Source organism: Amblyomma americanum, chromosome 1 (assembly GCF_052857255.1).
Source record: "Amblyomma americanum isolate KBUSLIRL-KWMA chromosome 1, ASM5285725v1, whole genome shotgun sequence".
In the NCBI taxonomy this organism is placed as follows: Eukaryota; Metazoa; Arthropoda; class Arachnida; order Ixodida; family Ixodidae; genus Amblyomma; species Amblyomma americanum.
This window is the reverse complement of record NC_135497.1, coordinates 155,083,327-155,098,085: the sequence shown is the minus strand read 5'-3', so window position 1 is coordinate 155,098,085 and position 14,759 is coordinate 155,083,327.

The window sequence follows — 14,759 nt, the reverse complement described above, 5'->3', positions numbered from 1 at the left end:
TATGGTTGTTAAACCGTGAGTTTACGCAGTCCGCTGTTTTTCGGGCTCCTGATACAATGTCAGCGCCGGAGCCTGTTGCAAGGAATTCTCCAATGATAGAAGAAACTTTAAACTTTCACTTTAAGGTAACGTCATTGAATTATATAAATTAAAAAAAAAAACCTCACAGGACGGTTCCAAATGTGTATTGCGAATTTTTGAGCGTTAGCTGGTGTGAGAGCAAGGAATTTTATAATATTCTGGCTTAAACTACTAGGCTCCCCTCCAATGATCGGGCGCATGTGGTGCAACACGCGTCGTCTCGTGCATCATATCCCATCCACACATTCTATGGGCGGCAGCCAGGCGCAGCAACGTCCTGGAGCGCTGCCAAGTTCGCCGCCACCAGTGACGGCGCTCCTGTCAGAGCGTAAACACGCCGCTCGTTTACTGGCAGGCAACATCTTGGCGCGATGACAAGGTCTCTGTTGCGGACGGCGTCAACGCCGACGGAGTTGGAACTGAGGAACGAGCCATTGACAACGTTATTCTATCAAAAGAGGCGGTGTACTGGTGATGAAGAGACCGCAAACACACGGAGCAGCTAAGGCAAATCGGGCACGAACCACCAACGGGATGGGACAGCTCAAGCAGAAGACCGCTGCGCGGGCTGTCAGCGACGTCGAAGAAGCACGGCTAGCACTTCGTCTTCATCGTCTTCCCTATTATGTGCGCTGCGGACGGCGACACCGCCATCGACAAAGATGATGGCGCGAAAGTGAGGAACAAGAAGCGCTATCCTTCTGAATTGGTTATAACTATGGAGGCGGTGTTTTATGTTTTCAGGTTTTTGATATCATGGCAGGAAAAGACAAGCACAACCGCGAGGTGGCAGATCTACGTGCAGCCATTGCGAGTATCGGTTTTCTGGGTGGACGCCTATATTATTCGCCTTCAAACCTGCCGAGGACGAACAAACTTTCTCACGCAGAGAAAAGCAGCGAAGCTTAAAAAGGACGTGGCGAGAAGCGTTAGCCCGTGAAAAAAAATATTCGCAAGCCGAAAATGGAAACAATTGGGGGGACACTTAAGCACCGCCTTTGGGGTGTGACGCGATGGCGGTAATTGGGTCCCTTCAGCGACCTGGACCTCTTTGCGCATCACTCGGCGGAAACAGACACTGTCGTACAAGACACACAATCCTCCCCTGCATGTGCTACAGGTTCGATTCCCATCTAAGCGCCCCAATTTTCTTTGCATCGCAGTTAATTTACTTTGCGATCTTATATGTCATAATCGCGTTCGAGTCATTTTGCGACCTTGTAATCATCATTAATCGAATGTTTTACTAACTTTTCAATTCCAAAGCTTCACGTGTGACGTGACGACCCTCTCGACCAATCCGGGTTTTCTTGGCACGCCAATTACGGCGCCGGGTTCTCCGCTGAACTGGAACCTTAACGCTACATTAAATGTTGTGTTTTGCGGCAGCACAACAAAGCACAACGCCACTCTACATCAGCCTTCCGGAGTTCTCATTCAAAAACGAAAAGGAGCTGCACCCGTCGGGGATTTTAACTGAACCGCGGTTTGCACCTGGAGTGCCACGCGCACGTGGTGTCGCCTGTGGGAAGCCGCGCCCCGTGGGACCAGTCGTGGCTGCGGCGCAGCGGAGGCGCACATCGGAGCGAGCGGGGCATTTTCTAAGACGCCTCTTTCCAGACTACGGCAGGCGCTGGGGACGGCGGCTTGCCTTTTCAGCACCAGATCGTTCACGGGGCTGATCCCTTTAGGGAGGTCCCGGACACTCTACATGCACGACTCGATAAGCGGAGCACGAGCGTGCGCGTCCTTTTCCGGGACATGTTTACGCCGATGTTATTATGATAAGGCAAGATGAAAAAAAAAAGGATTTTCTCTGTTCCGAGATGTCTCCCCTGGCGTGTCTGCTTTATAGTCGTTAATTCTGTTCAGTGCGTGATTAACGGCTGTCGCATATGAGGGCAGAAACCTCCCCCGCGAGTTATCTTGCGCTGCTCGCATTGTGCCGCGATCAGCTGAAAAACAAAGGCCTGCATCGCTCGACCGGTCCGGCGACGCGATTCGCTTCCCCCTCCTCCGGGTGGCGGTCGCTGCGCTTCATTTGCGCGATCGCATCGGCTTGTGCATTCATGGCGGCCCCTTTTCGCTGTCTCGCCTTCGCGCGGAGGCACTGCAAGAAGCGCGAGAGCCCCGTGCTGTTTACTGCCGCCTTGGGGTTCCTTGCGCTCGGACGCCCAGCTTTGGGGGCTGCTGTCATTATTCATCGCCGCTGCAGCCGGGAAAACGGTGTATTGAAAAATTGACGCCAGTAGTTTAAATAGGGCGCTCTGTCTTTCCTTATGTCGTTTTTTTTTTCGCGTAGAAATACATAGCAGGCGTATTATATAACTTGCCTCGCGACAAAAGGCGCGGGAAGAACTCGTTTTGATTGCGAACCCTGGTGGTGTTCCGTATTTCTATATGTCTGCCACTAAATTGGCCGGTCGAGGAGTTTGAGGGGGTTGTGATGGGTGTGGTTATGAGAAAAGGAGAGGCGCAGGAACTGTCTTACTTTCCTGTTGACACCCGAACCGCCCTGTGAAGGAAAAGATGCAGGATTAAGACACCGGATTAATTTCTACCATTCGGGATTCTTTAATCTGCGCTGACATCGCTGAGCGCATGAGTCATTTCGCATCCTGACTCCATCGATAATCACCGGACGCGGCCAGGATTCGACCGCACGACCTCGAGCTGGGCGCCCGAACGCCACGGCCACTGAGCGGCTGCATACAAGCTGGAGGCAGGCGCGCACGGCGAGCGGGGCGCAGTTATTACGTTGCGACCCGGAGGCTCGTCCAATGGTGTGATTCCGGGAAGGAGGACGTGCCGAATTTTACGGATCGCGATTCCTCTCACGCACAGTGCTGGGCGCAACTGTTGCTTTGCCGCGGGCGCGTCGTCGAAGCTCGCGCGTAATCCGTTCGCAGCGTCCGCGGCGAGCCCTGCTGGTGGCGGCTGCGCTTCTGTTCGCACTTCTGCCGCCATGCATGCAAATGTGCCGCCCAGAAGCCCACGAGGAGAGGGGGGTGCGCCTTTCACCGTGATTCAGGGCCGCGGGATTTGTTGGCGGACCTGTCTTCGCACGCGCCGCTTCATTGTCGTGCAAAAAACGCTTTGCCGCCGGGGCGGCTCGGGGCACAGTCCATTATCGGCGGAAATATAACGGCCGGCGACGGCAGGACGAGGGAAAATAAGGGAGAAGAAACGCCCTTCCGAGTTCTCTTAATTGTGCGTTCACGAATGGCGCAAGAGTAAAATGTTTAGTGATAATTAGGGCGCTCGACAGTCCCCTTTTCGTATCTTGTCCTGCTCTGTGCCACTAATGAAATGCGATTTCGCGTGCCTATGTTTGATTCTTTTTGCTGCCCGCGCTCTGAGCCCGCTATAATGAAAAAAGAGAAAAGCATTCGCTAATAGAATTTCGTGCTCCGTTACTTCTTTTTCCTGACCGCACGGACAGTGTTGCAAGAGAGCCTTTTTCGGCTTTGTGCTTTTGTTCTCTTCGCTAAATTTAAATTGACGCGCCTATCGCGTTTCAACACACGCAAACCCAAATGATCGCGTAGCTAGGTTAATGCTGCGTCGGCGTCTCTGTTATCTCCTGCAGCGTCTGCCTCCGATATATTGAGTCTGCTTGCTGGCTGCGTTGACTTGAACCCGCTGAACAATATTGAACTCTTAATAAATGTACCCATCCATGAATTCATCTTTTTTTTCGAAAAGCTTGCGCATGGGGATAACGGCGTGTTTACGCTCGTGGGTTTCGCGCATGGCACAAATACTTACTTCTACTTTCGATGCATCTCGCAACTTTTGCGCTTTGACGTCAATAATTTTTTTTTGTCTAATTAATTAGTGCGCGCCAAAATAGCGCGCTCTTAGTCGTATCGTGCACAGAAAAGTTGCGCCGACAACCAGGAAAAGTACAATCGTGGACGGGGATTGATGGAATGAGCCCATTAATTGGCTGCGTTTAAAGCAAAGTTGTCGCATCTAGTCCGCCCAGAGCTAAAGAGCGCGCGGAAGCTTTTGTCCTCGACACCGCGAGCTATCCTTTTCCTTGCTTGGCTGCAGTGTATGAAAATGTATATTCTGTTCTAGTTAGCGAAGCCCGGTGGATATAAAAAAAATTAAATGCAATAAAGACCACCGCGCGCGCGCGCGCCTCCGTTTCTTTTTTTGGCATGCTTGGACTTTTTTTCTTGTTTGAAAACGGGATTCCGCGAGAGCAGTGCGAAAGCTGAGCGCCACGTGTGGAAACGCGGACAATGCGACGCAAGACTACACGGGATGGTGGAAAAAAAAATTTGTTTTTTTTTTCCCCTCAGCAACAGCGACGGACAAAAAATTTAACCAGAGGTTTGGCAGAGGTGTCTTAATACGCTGTACAACCACTTCCTGCAAAAATACGCCGGAGGGAGGGAGGAATGGAGAGAATGAGCTTTTTTATTATTTTTTTCTTCAATGGGTGCTTGTTATGCCACAGAGAACCTGTCGTAAGTCTACGCGCTACTCATTCTTGTGTATGTGCGCAAAATACGTTCGTTTGTAGAGGTTCAGTGGGAGTACTTTGTAAAAAGAAATTCAGGCAGTCTCGTCGCTGTATAGCTTGCAACAGCTACATTACACTAACCTTTCAACAATGCCACAACAAGGGGACTGTTACGATATGCTATGCTATGCGCAATTTGAAGGGACGTTGAGGACGAATAGAAGATGGCCTCTATTTATAAAAGAGAAATCTCTCATCGAAAACGATGTTTTTTATAGGATAAAAAAGACTAATAAATTAAATACACGTGTCGCCATCACCGGCGTATTTTTCGATTAAAATGCGTGCGTCGACAGCGACTTTTAAAAATTACGCGGATCCCATTCGCTACGCTGCAGTGCCATTGACTTCAAAATGGCGGCAACCCGTCCTTTTCCGGAAGAACGTGACGAGTGGGAATCGAGTGGCGGGAATATTTTTAAAATCCAGTTTTCTCGGCGGTAAACGTGTCTTTTGATGTCGGACAGACGTCAGCACGTAGCCAGAAATAGCCAGGTAATCAATTTTTACCGAGAACAATAGTTGGGTGGTCGAATCCTTAGCGGCTCTTTAACGTCCCGAAGCGACACGTGGGCTTCGAGTAGAGAGAGTTGGAGGTTTTCGGTTTCTATGTTTTGGAAATTCTCGGTGTCTTTTACAGAGCGCAGTTTTGGGTATTTTTTCGGCGAACACAATTTTCTTCGGGTGAATTACTGTTTTTATCCTTCGGTGATAATAATGCGCCGTGAAAAGCCACGTAGTGCTTTTCTTCGTCTTTTTGTCGGCACGAGCACTCGATTTGCCTGTATTTAATTTTTTTTTTTGCCTGAGGTGACACTTAAAAAATGGTTTTAAAACGTTGGCTGTAGAGCGGATATAATAAAACCGCGGCTATGAAATTTGCTAGCAATCTGATAAATAGATGCAGCTTGCATTAGCGCTAGGAGCTGGATTGAAATTTTGTCTAGTATTTGTCAGTTTTTATTTGTTTTTTCTTCTTCTACTAATGTACCTCTTCCTTAAAATCTACTGAATGCAGCATGTTGAAATTTTGCACGACAGTAGAATCTGTTGTTGTACTCAACTGGTACCAAACGTATGAGCATTTTAAAATAAATACATATATATCACGTTTTTTTTTCCTTCTTTGTGCAATAAAACTGCAACCGATGAATGGTTTTTTTTTAGTCATTAAAATAAAAATGAATTTGGGGTTTGATTCTGGTACAAGTCATTTAAAATGCATTGGTTGAAATCTGGGGAAAATTTTGTTTGCTGACGTCTTGTAGTTCTCGAGTAGTACAAAAATGTGGATGAAGCATCTTAAAATTCGCACCTTCCCTCACTACGCGACCGCGAAAAGGGATGAAAAAATCATTCCTGAAGTCGCGATTAACCAAGTGTAATATATTTCCTGAAAGCTAAAGAAGTGCTCTATCAGCTGGGGGCAAAATTAAAAGTGATTTTTTTTTTCATAAAACAAAGTTTCACCCCACCTTAGCGCCCAATTGGTCTTAGAGCTGTGTAAGTGCTAGCGCCATATAAAAGAAGTAACGGAAGTTAAATGACGGAGCCGTAAAATAAAAGCGCTAGCTGAAATTTTCTTTAAAACCTGGGTGGTCAGGTTATCATCGGGTTGTTGCGCTGGGTTTGCGTGTGAATGCAACGATGGAACAGCCGCTGGACAGTCGCGGTAGACATAACGTGACCCCCCCCCCCCCCCTTTTTTTTTTTGTTAGGCCTATGCGTGGTTTCGCGTCACTGTCCATACGTGCGCAATGGAGAAACTCACTTGTCCATGTAACTGGCCTAATCGGGAGGTGACAGTAAACAAGCAGCACTATACGCTAGCAGACGGCGAGAGGCAGAGCCTTCCTGCTTTATATGCGCCTATGTGGGTGTAAAAAAGGGAGTACGCCGTCCTCTAGGGTACTCCCTTGTATAAAAGGGAGTGCGCTAGAGGGTAGTTTTACTCCTTTCTTACTCCTTTTCGCTTAGAGTGCATAAGCATGTAATCAAGTTGGCGGAGCAATGTATCGAAACGCACAATTGCGCTGATGCATTAGTGCCCCCGTCTCACCACGCCTCTGGTTTCCGTACTTTGTTAATTATCTACTCTGACTACTGACTCTGACTACTTTTCGATTAAAACGGAATTCCAGAAATTCGACTGGGAGGACATTTACCGTTTCTTTTCGGTCTAAAGCGACACATCCCAGCCTCAAGGACTCCGTAGTGGAGGGCTCCGGATTAATTTCGACCACCTCGTGTTCGTTGTTGGCGTTTCGCCTCCATCGTCCGCAACGGTCGAGGCTAGGCTCAGCGGCCGAATGCCGTGTAGCCACTGGTTACCGCGTTGGCACAGCAAGGAACTAAACAAGAGAAACGAAAGGAACGGCAAATATTTCTGTTTTGTAATAAATCAGTTTTAAACTTTGGACCAATGTACGCAAGAGCCCCGAAGAGACACGATGAATGGATTGCGTGAAATTTCCTCCAGCCTGCCTAGAACACGCCACCAGTGCCCTGCGGACCCAATAAAATTAAGTTGGGCGGCGTGCATCTCTCGGGCTGCAGTTGCGTTTACAAGCGCCGTCTCCGAATCCGAGCGTCGTTCCTTGCTTCCCGCTGGAGCGCTCCAGACGAGCGTGACGGAAGCCGTGCGGAGAGCACTGGCTGCGAGCGGTGTTCGGTGCTGTCTTGACTTTAATGTTCGCATGCACTGGAGAAAAGCAATAAGAGGCGAACGTGCGAAATAACAGCACAATGCTAAGCTGATCATTTCGGACAAGTCTTAGTAAGAGAGCGTTTGCAAATCGCTCTGCTCAAGTCGGATGCGGTTGGCTTTGGAGAAAACTCGAGGGCACGAGCTTATTCGACCAAGCGCCGGTGTACCATGGATCGAAACAGTGCGCATTTTTTGCGCGCATATTTTTTTTTTCCCCGGCAGGAGTCCTGAATAGGAGAAGCTGCGAGCTCGGCTTATTTGCCATGTACACTCTCGTATTGGGTTTCTCGGATGCTCCTCGGCCTCTCTGCTCCATCCGATTAACGACCAACAACCGGGGGGGGTCACTCGCATCGAGGCTAAGTCGCGCCCGCGGCCGGGATTAAGGCTAACACGGTTATGCAGAGCGGCTGCCGCTAAATCGATGCACAGCGAGCCACGGGCACCGCACAGTGGCGGCGGCGGTAATTAAAGCCAGCGGCGAGATAAATAGCCGCCGGCAGCGGACTTCCGTAGACTCTGCCTCCCGACGGACGTCTTGGTCGGCGCGCAGAAAGGGGGGGGGGGGGGGGGGGGGGGGCGCTCGGCGAAAGCGAGGCTCCCGCGCTCGTACGTCGCGCGTGCACTTCGCGGTCAGCGCGCCGCACGCGAGAAGAGGCGGCCTCCCGGGAGACTCGCCTCCGCGCTGATCCCGAGGCCCGCCTTCATTTACGTTGCCTGTCCTCGGCAAATCGAATGCACGCGGCGGCTCCGTCTGGTCCATGGGGCGTGCATGGGTTGCGTGCGCGCGTCGGTACCCGCTCGCGCTAGGTGTGGCGCTCTCTTCGAACGAGACGGCTGTCTCTGGTAGCCCGCGGCCACCGCTAAGCACCTGCCGTAGCACTGACTTTGGTTGGGTGGGCGGGCATGGACGCGTTGCAGCCGAGATGAACGGACGTGTAGTGTAGATTCTCCGAAAAAGGTGCCGCTGTGTATATAGTATGCACAGGAAACGAGGGAGTCTTTCCCGCTTTATTTTTGTGCTAGCCCATATTACGCGCGCTGTCAGGGCCATGTTGTACCGGCTTCAAGTCTGATCTAAGTCTTGTACGCTGCCTTTACAGCTGCCATCTGTTCCGATAAAAGCCGTCAGAAAACGAATGTACTTTACCTACCAAGACGGGCTACTTTACATATGGGATATTCCGAAAATGTCCGCGAACCGGTAGAATTATCGTTCCGCCTTGCACAGGCTCGCCTGCGTCTAGTTGCTTAAGTGGCCTACGTCCCCCTGAGGGCAGCGGTTGTGAGGATGCACATCTCCTTCTCACTTCTTGGCTTAGCATTGCATATCAGGGCGTTTACCAGCACACAGCGAGGTTGCGGGGTTGAAATTTGAGCATCTTACTGCGTTGTCTCACTAGCCGCGAGTAGTGACGAGGCTTTAACGAACGAAGCCGTGCTGGCTGCGCATTTCAGGCGTTGTGTGTGTCTTGGTGAATTGACGTCTCGCTCACTAGGGACGCTGCAGGTCCAACCAAATTAGCGCTGTGAACAGACTGCGCAAACTAACGGAATGCTGCCAAAAATAAAACATTGCGGATGCATGCATGCGGTTAAGAAAGGTTGTGTCTTGTGAGTTTAGTAATGCGTGGTAAAACTGCAGAACGCAAAAAGCAACGGGCTCAAAGGGAGAATTTGACACTAACTAGAAGCTGACTGCCAAGTGAAATTTCCTGAAATGTGAACACAAGATATACAACATCTGCGCATAGCCAATGCAAAAAGAAAAAGTTGAAAGTCAAGAGAAGGAAGTAATAAATTTTGCTACCAGTTAGAAACTGTACACGCGGGGAAAAAAAATTGGCGGTGGCTTAGCTCTGGTTAAACCTGGAGTGACGCGATAGCTACAGATGGCCGAGTGGAACTTGGTCACGGGACCAACCATGTGATCAGGCACGGCGCCACGCCGCCGGCAGCTGCTCCTCACCACGTGACCAACCACGTGGCAGCGTGGCGGCGCCGCCACGCTGAAGGGTCGAAATGCTACCGTAATGTAGCTATCGGTACAAAAAAATGAAATTAGAAGGCAGAACGCAGCGCCGTTGTTAAACGCACCTCTTCTGCCTCGATTACCTCGCGTTTGCATACTCGTTAATGTTAAGGCGAATAATGACACACTTGTCAAAGGACGCCATGCACCCGCGACTTTAAAATGGCAGTGAAAGATTACAGCAGCAGTCTGTCATGCTCTCGTAGCCTGTCGTTCAGGGATCTGGTCGTTAGCACAATATATATTGCATCGCTCAAAATTGGTAACTTTCATTCTGCACGTTACGCGCAGTCAACGCACTGCTGTTGATGGCGCGGCCTTCTGCGTCTTTGGGCTGACTACGTTCTGGACTCGTCTGCGACAGTTTCCTAGAAATCGAATTGGCAACTACTGCGGGTTAGCCAGAGTTCTTTAGTTAAAAGAGGCGCTGTGAAGGTAAGGAATCACTGTTACTTTGCCTTTATTTTCTTTTCTGCAAAACGTATCATGTCCTTCTTGAACAGATCGATTGGATACGGCACAGTGAATTGCTGTGATTTTAATGCGAGAACACTGTATGGCTCATGGCGTTGTCGTAGTGGTCCACGCCAGACGGTCCGAATACCCACTTGACCTCACCAGGAAAGGAAGTCGCCTAAATCAAATTTCTCCCGGGGTGGGTATCCAATCCAGGCCGTCGCGAACATATCAGCTTCCCTGGCCACTTGATTAGGGCACTGCGCCATCAGCGCCAGCACAACACCCCGCGCGCTGAGCTGCCAGCCTCTCGCGCTTGGCTTGGGTACCGTCGTGTTCATCCTCTCCCATTCGGGCGGCGCGAACAGATGAGCTTCGCCGGCCACTGCACTACAGAAGCGCGCCATATCGCCGCAGCCGAACACTGCGAGCACATGCAGGCCACGCAAGTGGTCTTAAGTGGCTTCTATAGTTTTTTTTATTTTACTGCAGTGCGCTTATACTTTGTGTTGGTAGTCCATTGGCCGGAATTTGAGGCTTGTTTACGCCCGTGTCATCTTTGTGCGTAGAATATCTTGCGGTAAAAATATCTAAGGAGACAGAAATCTCGCCGTGCTTTGTCACTCTGACAGGCTCTGGCATGACACAGCAGCCACATGTTTGTTTGGAGCGCGAGTTCCTTGCAAAAAGGAACTTTTGAGCTGGCGCTTGTCTGCAGGGAAATCGATACCACTGGGCGTTTTAAACTGAGTAGGAGACAAACATTCGCTACCTTTTTGTTTTCATTTCAGGGCTCTTCCGTTTCTCATTTTTTTTATTCGGCTTTTTCTTTCCTCCATTTTTCTTCTACAACGCTCTGGGTGAAGGCGCAGTGCGTACCCATTCACGTTTTTTAAAATGTATGCGTGCTGACTGTGCTGAAATTTTGAACTTCCATCGGTGATGCAAAATGCGTAGGTGCTTGTCACACTCGCGTGTCATTCGTTCACGCAGACATACAGTCGCGAACAAATCATTATGAACCTCACTTCGGCGGCTAAATTTTTCTGACGGGTTACTCAGCGAGAATTGATGATTGTTTTATTACTTACGAATGCAAATCCCGCTTGGACGCTTGCGCATAAAAGAGGCGCATTTCTATTTACGTTACGGAATGCGCGAAAAGAGTACGAACGCCGAAGCGTGTCCGCGGCTGTACCTAGAATAGTATTCACATTGGTGAGTTTTTTTTTTTTTTGTAGCGTGAGCTACACTGGCCGAGGTTGAGCAGTTTAGCGTGTCCCCTGGAGAGCCGTGCCGCGCATGCGCGAGGAGCAGTGACGTCAAACGGCGCACTGCTGGCGCGCCGTCATAGCCGCGGCAGACGCACTGGCGCCGGCGCGTGCCCAGCTGTGCGCCTCCGTTGCGCAGTAGCCAAGTCTGACGCTGCGCCGGAGCCGCATGATAGCACCTCTCATTTTGTGCGCATGCGCAGAGGTATCTGTGTGGGTGTATACATATAGCGGGGCGTTTGCCAGTGTGGTATAGCCATGGAGAAGGAGAGCGAAATTGCTGCTCACGCTACGTATATCTTGGCATAGCCGAGCTAAGCCATTGCTAATTTTTTTCTTCGGAATTGATGGTGAACAAAAAACAAGGGAAAAGAACGGAAAGAAAGCATAACTTCAAGAGTCGCGAGAAAGCGCTGCAGAGATGTTACCACCTAATATAACACTAAAGGGCTTTCTCGTTAAAAAAAAAAAAAAGTCGGGGTGCTTCAATGTTCCACGTAGCCAATAAGCTGCGTACAAGAGAGTTTTTTTGGTCTCATAATAAGCTTTGTGTTGTGTTCTATTGAATTTTGTGGTGCATAAGCAACTAAGACGATCATGCGCCAAACACTTAACTTAGTCTTCAAAAGCGCAAAATATTTTTCCCTTGTTCGTGGCGCGTCTAAATAAGGCCACTTCTTAAAGTTCCTGTACGAGCCCACGTAACCAGCGTGCCCGACTGCGGTTGCTCGCAGAATAAAAACGAATCAAATAAGTCGTATCTTCGCTAGTAACGATGACTGCTTGCACTTGGAAACCTGACTGGCCAGTCTGAGCTGCCACGTCCGCCGCCGCCGTCCCTTGTTTACTCGCCGCTGTCCCATGTCACTCTTTCATCGCGGACACCGCGTGCAGCCTTCTGGGCACTCGACAGCGCAGTGGGGATGGCACTTTTCGCTGCCCGCGCTTCGCAGTGGCACGCCGACACCCGGAATCACATCAACCTTTATCGTTCCTCCCACTCCTCTTTTCAACTTTTTTTTTTACACATAACAACGCATGTAAGGACAACGCACACAAGCGAAGAGAGTCAATCTTGGCCCTGTCTTAGTGGGCCATCGTTGCGTGCGCTGTTGTATGTCGTGCATGCTTTACCAAGTGTGTTCGAGTCTCTCCATTTTTTTTTTTTTTGGACAGCCTCGGTTATCAGTCGCACCTCTTAAGGAAGCGTCCTCCATCTCTTTTTGTTGGGAATAGCTTGGTATTTGAGAAAAAAAAAGAATGAAAAGGAAGTTCTGCCCGAGAAGTTTTTCCGCTCGACATGCCTTATATACTTTCTAATTAGCGCCGAGTGATGGTGGAAGGAGCAGCCTGCTGCTTGCCTGTTTTTTTCAGGGGGGGGGGGGGGTGAGGTGTAATAAGCTACAGGGACACAGACGTTGCTTTACTAAGTACAGCATCAACGCGTCGTTTAGAGATCGTCCATGCATGCTATGCGTTTTATGATACTGTCACACGTTAAATAAATTTGTTATTTGTTGAATATACGTACGATGGATAGAACTTTATTTCTGTTCGAGTTTCGCTATTCTAACAGAATTGCTACTTCCTCTGCTGCCTACATCAGCTATTTTCTTGAACCTGCCTAAGCTTATCTACGCATCTGCGTAGAATCTTCGCAATCGCGGCTTAAACCTTGCTCAACTCGGTCAGATATTCGCCCTTAGGAAGGCCTGCAAAAGTAGAGTCTTGCCGCGTCAGAGCCGAAATATTTTGGTCATTTTGAAAAAAAAAAAAGCTTTCGGTGAAGCCAAAGGGACGCTGTGCTAGACGAGAGGCTTTCCGCGCGGTAACAAATGCAGAGGAAAAACCAAAATATGATATACGCTTGCTTGAGCTATACGCAGACTGCATTCACACCGTGTAGAAGTATCATAAGGCAGACAGAATTGCGCGTCATATTGTCAACGTAACACCACGAATGAGGAAGTGCGGAGGTATACACGCCAAATTGCTATTGAAATAGCAGCTCGAGCTTTAACGGCTAGGATGTCTGGATCGAGACACCCTATTAACGGCAGGATGGCAGCGCCCTGCGTGTATAGTGCGTCTTGGGAAGGATGAAGCTCGACGGGGTCATGGCGGCGAAGGCGGTATAGCGCTCACGGCTGCAAAAAAACGTCCGGCGAATCTTCCGATGGATCATGAAGCTCACCCTTTTTCAACCGACCTTCCTGCCACCGGCTTGAACGTACGCGTCGACTGAGTGTGAGTTAGACCCCGATTCGGAATTTGCGTTAAGGTGCTCTGTGCTGCAATACGTAGCGCCAATAAAAAAAAAATTACGGAGGGCACTTAAGACTACCTAGAACGGGCGTTTTATGGGAAAGAATTGTTTTTTTTTCTAATTTTTATTTCTTTTTTATTTTATTATTGTATTTATTTTTTTATTTTTCTGCCTTTCTAATGACACACGTACTGATTAGCATACAGGCGTGAGGAGATTCATACACTAGGTTCACCTTTGTACGCCAAGAAGCAACGCTGTTTCGTGGCCGGTGGGTTGCGTGCTCGCCTCGCAATCTGAAGGTTCTTGGGCTCAATTCCCTGAAACATGGGATACCACGGTGGCATCATCTGGGACTTTCGGGATGCGGTCAACGACGACAACATCGGGTTTCGTTGCTGGTGGGCGTGTAACACTTTCGTATACGTGCACTGCGGGTATGTGGCTGCGGTATACCTGCGGAACCGTGGCTTGAAATACTGCTTTAACTTGCACTTGAGCTCTAGGAAAATATCCTCGACAGCGTGGAGGGAGTCAGCCGTTCGACTATGCAATACCTAAACCTCGGAAGGCAGCCAGGGAAGATAAAGAATTTCGGGCCAACCTTCATTCCGAGCAATCTACTCAAAATCGCCGAAATAATTTCACTGGAGGGACGTCTGCCGCTTCCCTAGATCGCAGACATTTTGTCGTAAGATGGCCGGCTTTTCGTAATAAGCTGAACTCGCAAGCCGTGTGCTTGTTGTAATCAAGGATAAAGGGCTGGACGCGGAACCTTAAGTGCAAGCAAAGACTGTGGTTGTGCTAGACGTGAAGACATTTTACTGCATCCCAAATACCGCAGCCCTAGAATCCTGGAAAATGTGGTCTCGGCGGATATTACTTGTTGGCTACTCAACGACGGTACCGAACTAGAGCAGGAGTCAGCACAATCACTGTAAAATGGGGCAACCTAGGTTAGTCTCAAGAAGCAGCCATAGGACCAAGGCCTTTCAGCCCAGGGATGCAACGGCTCCATCCTGTGCTGGAAAACTTTTAAAAGCTTGACTTCACAATACACGCCGCCAGTATAGCCGTATGGGTGACCACGAGCTGTCGACGAACTGTAAGAGGTCGTGCAAAGAGGCCTATATACGCACAGTATGGACATTACTTACTGCGACAGGGTGGCATGAAAGCCTAGACCAATAAGAGTTGATACGTTGTATACTAATAAGCCGACCTAAACGTTATACCCTGTGTAAAAGAAACACGTTAAGTTTCCCAAGTGAGCCGATCACGCGCAGAATATTGTTTAGCGCACTCAGCGAACCGATAGATCAAGATGGCGGGAACGCTATACCTGGACAACGAGTTCAGTAAACAGAGAAACGAAACGCTGCACTCTATCCGACGATTTACTTGACAGCGAT